Source organism: Drosophila subpulchrella, unplaced genomic scaffold, assembly GCF_014743375.2.
Source record: "Drosophila subpulchrella strain 33 F10 #4 breed RU33 unplaced genomic scaffold, RU_Dsub_v1.1 Primary Assembly Seq153, whole genome shotgun sequence".
Taxonomy (NCBI): domain Eukaryota; kingdom Metazoa; phylum Arthropoda; class Insecta; order Diptera; family Drosophilidae; genus Drosophila; species Drosophila subpulchrella.
Genome location: NW_023665492.1, coordinates 20,391 through 25,000, shown reverse-complemented (window position 1 = coordinate 25,000; position 4,610 = coordinate 20,391). Strand labels below are relative to the sequence as shown.

At 38.4% G+C, this 4,610-nt stretch overlaps 1 non-coding gene across 1 annotated transcript in view; it reads left to right on the top strand.

Moving 5' to 3' along the window:
• The window catches only part of LOC119558979, a 3,971-nt gene extending 121 nt beyond the window's left edge, over positions 1–3,850 (top strand). The window contains exon 1 of the ribosomal RNA XR_005220565.1: positions 1–3,850. This exon is cut by the window's left edge and continues 121 nt beyond it. This is a non-coding gene — a ribosomal RNA (large subunit ribosomal RNA).
• Positions 3,851–4,610: the final 760 nt, after the last annotated feature.

Here is a 4,610-nt window from a genome sequence, read left to right as displayed (position 1 = left end):
ACTTTGTCTATATGGCAAATGTGAGATGCAGTGTATGGAGCGTCAATATTCTAGTATGAGAAATTAACGATTTAAGTCCTTCTTAAATGAGGCCATTTACCCATAGAGGGTGCCAGGCCCGTATAACGTTAATGATTACTAGATGATGTTTCCAAAGAGTCGTGTTGCTTGATAGTGCAGCACTAAGTGGGTGGTAAACTCCATCTAAAACTAAATATAACCATGAGACCGATAGTAAACAAGTACCGTGAGGGAAAGTTGAAAAGAACTCTGAATAGAGAGTTAAACAGTACGTGAAACTGCTTAGAGGTTAAGCCCGATGAACCTGAATATCCGTTATGGAAAATTCATCATTAAAATTGTAATATTTAAACAATATTATGATAATAGTGTGCATTTTTTCCATATAAGGACATTGTAATCTATTAGCATACAAAATTTATCATAAAATATAACTTATAGTTTATTCAAATTAATTTGCTTGCATTTTAACACAGAATAAATGTTATTAATTTGATAAAGTGCTGATAGATTTATATGAATACAGTGCGTTAATTTTTCGGAATTATATAATGGCATAATTATCATTGATTTTTGTGTTTATTATATGCACTTGTATGATTAACAATGCGAAAGATTCAGGATACCTTCGGGACCCGTCTTGAAACACGGACCAAGGAGTCTAACATATGTGCAAGTTATTGGGATATAAACCTAATAGCGTAATTAACTTGACTAATAATGGGATTAGTTTTTTAACTATTTATAGCTAATTAACACAATCCCGGGGCGTTCTATATAGTTATGTATAATGATATTTATATTATTTATGCCTCTAACTGGAACGTACCTTGAGCATATATGCTGTGACCCGAAAGATGGTGAACTATACTTGATCAGGTTGAAGTCAGGGGAAACCCTGATGGAAGACCGAAACAGTTCTGACGTGCAAATCGATTGTCAGAATTGAGTATAGGGGCGAAAGACCAATCGAACCATCTAGTAGCTGGTTCCTTCCGAAGTTTCCCTCAGGATAGCTGGTGCATTTTAATGTTATATAAAATAATCTTATCTGGTAAAGCGAATGATTAGAGGCCTTAGGGTCGAAACGATCTTAACCTATTCTCAAACTTTAAATGGGTAAGAACCTTAACTTTCTTGATATGAAGTTCAAGGTTATGATATAATGTGCCCAGTGGGCCACTTTTGGTAAGCAGAACTGGCGCTGTGGGATGAACCAAACGTAATGTTACGGTGCCCAAATTAACAACTCATGCAGATACCATGAAAGGCGTTGGTTGCTTAAAACAGCAGGACGGTGATCATGGAAGTCGAAATCCGCTAAGGAGTGTGTAACAACTCACCTGCCGAAGCAACTAGCCCTTAAAATGGATGGCGCTTAAGTTGTATACCTATACATTACCGCTAAAGTAGATGATTTATATTACTTGTGATATAAATTTTGAAACTTTAGTGAGTAGGAAGGTACAATGGTATGCGTAGAAGTGTTTGGCGTAAGCCTGCATGGAGCTGCCATTGGTACAGATCTTGGTGGTAGTAGCAAATAATCGAATGAGACCTTGGAGGACTGAAGTGGAGAAGGGTTTCGTGTGAACAGTGGTTGATCACGAGTTAGTCGGTCCTAAGTTCAAGGCGAAAGCCGAAAATTTTCAAGTAAAACACAAATGCCATACAAATATAATTATATTATATAAATCAAGCTAATTAATATACTTGAATAATTTTGAACGAAAGGGAATACGGTTCCAATTCCGTAACCTGTTGAGTATCCGTTTGTTATTAAATATGGGCCTCGTGCTCATCCTGGCAACAGGAACGACCATAAAGAAGCCGTCGAGAGATATCGGAAGAGTTTTCTTTTCTGTTTTATAGCCGTACTACCATGGAAGTCTTTCGCAGAGAGATATGGTAGATGGGCTAGAAGAGCATGACATATACTGTTGTGTCGATATTTTCTCCTCGGACCTTGAAAATTTATGGTGGGGACACGCAAACTTCTCAACAGGCCGTACCAATATCCGCAGCTGGTCTCCAAGGTGAAGAGTCTCTAGTCGATAGAATAATGTAGGTAAGGGAAGTCGGCAAATTAGATCCGTAACTTCGGGATAAGGATTGGCTCTGAAGATTGAGATAGTCGGGCTTGATTGGGAAACAATAACATGGTTTATGTGCTCGTTCTGGGTAAATAGAGTGTCTGGCATTTATGTTGGTCACTTGTTCCCCGGATAGTTTAGTTACGTAGCCAATTGTGGAACTTTCTTGCTAAAATTTTTAAGAATACTAATTGGGTTAAACCAATTAGTTCTTATTAATTATAACGATTATCAATTAACAATCAATTCAGAACTGGCACGGACTTGGGGAATCCGACTGTCTAATTAAAACAAAGCATTGTGATGGCCCTAGCGGGTGTTGACACAATGTGATTTCTGCCCAGTGCTCTGAATGTCAAAGTGAAGAAATTCAAGTAAGCGCGGGTCAACGGCGGGAGTAACTATGACTCTCTTAAGGTAGCCAAATGCCTCGTCATCTAATTAGTGACGCGCATGAATGGATTAACGAGATTCCTACTGTCCCTATCTACTATCTAGCGAAACCACAGCCAAGGGAACGGGCTTGGAATAATTAGCGGGGAAAGAAGACCCTTTTGAGCTTGACTCTAATCTGGCAGTGTAAGGAGACATAAGAGGTGTAGAATAAGTGGGAGATATTAGACTTCGGTTTGGTATCGCCAATGAAATACCACTACTCTTATTGTTTCCTTACTTACTTGATTAAATGGAACGTGTATCATTTCCTAGCCATTATACGGATATATTTATTATATCTTATGGTATTGGGTTTTGATGCAAGCTTCTTGATCAAAGTATCACGAGTTTGTTATATAATCGCAAACAAATTCTTTAATAAAACGGTGCATTTATGTATTTTTGATTTGAAAATTTGGTATAACTCCAATTACTCAGGTATGATCCAATTCAAGGACATTGCCAGGTAGGGAGTTTGACTGGGGCGGTACATCTCTCAAATAATAACGGAGGTGTCCCAAGGCCAGCTCAGTGCGGACAGAAACCACACATAGAGCAAAAGGGCAAATGCTGACTTGATCTCGGTGTTCAGTACACACAGGGACAGCAAAAGCTCGGCCTATCGATCCTTTTGGTTTAAAGAGTTTTTAACAAGAGGTGTCAGAAAAGTTACCATAGGGATAACTGGCTTGTGGCGGCCAAGCGTTCATAGCGACGTCGCTTTTTGATCCTTCGATGTCGGCTCTTCCTATCATTGTGAAGCAAAATTCACCAAGCGTTGGATTGTTCACCCATGCAAGGGAACGTGAGCTGGGTTTAGACCGTCGTGAGACAGGTTAGTTTTACCCTACTAATGACAAAACGTTGTTGCGACAGCATTCCTGCGTAGTACGAGAGGAACCGCAGGTACGGACCAATGGCACAATACTTGTTCGAGCGAACAGTGGTATGACGCTACGTCCGTTGGATTATGCCTGAACGCCTCTAAGGTCGTATCCGTGCTGGACTGCAATGATAAATAAGGGGCAATTTGCATTGTATGGCTTCTAAACCATTTAAAGTTTATAATTTACTTTATAAACGACAATGGATGTGATGCCAATGTAATTTGTAACATAGTAAATTGGGAGGATCTTTGATCACCTGATGCCGCGCTAGTTACATATAAAAGCATTATTTAATACAATGACAAAGCCTAGAATCAATTGTAAACGACTTTTGTAACAGGCAAGGTGTTGTAAGTGGTTGAGCAGCTGCCATACTGCGATCCACTGAAGCTTATCCTTTGCTTGATGATTCGATAATAAAGATGTTGCAAGCGGGCATAATCATTATGCTTGCTTGCAGCATCGCACGCCACTTTGTTTGTGGTGTGTAAGGTAGGGAAGAAGAAATATAAAAGACCTAAATTGGAAACATCAATATATAAGTAAATATTGAACAAACAAAATGTATCGTCATCTTATTAGTGACGCGATGATAAAGTGGCAAACATATTCCATGTATAAATATTCCTATGGTATTAAAATTCAAGTAAAGAGGACATATATAAAAGTTTGTATATATGGTTCATTCAATGGTAGCAGCGGTTGGTTGGTTGGTGTCTGCTCCTCTTATTGTTCAAAACTTATGTTATGGTAGCAAGTCTATATCGTCATATTATTAGTGACGCGAAAAAGTAGTGGCAAAACATATTCCATGTATAAATAAATATTCCTATGGTATTGAAATTCAAGTAAAGAGGCCATTCAAGTAAAGAGGACTTATATAAATATAAGTATATATAATGGTAGCAGCGCGGTTGGTTGGTTGGTGTGTCTGCTCCTCTTATTGTTCAAAACTTATGTTATGGTAGCAAGACTGTATCGTCATATTATTAGTGACGCGAAAAAGTAGTGGCAAAACATATTCCATGTATAAATATTCCTATGGTATTGAAATTCAACTAAAGAGGACATATAAAATTACTATCAATGGTAGCAGTGGTTGGTTGGTTGGTGGTTGGTTGGCGGCTGCTCCTATTATTGTTCAAGACTTATGTTATGGTAGCAAGTCTGTATC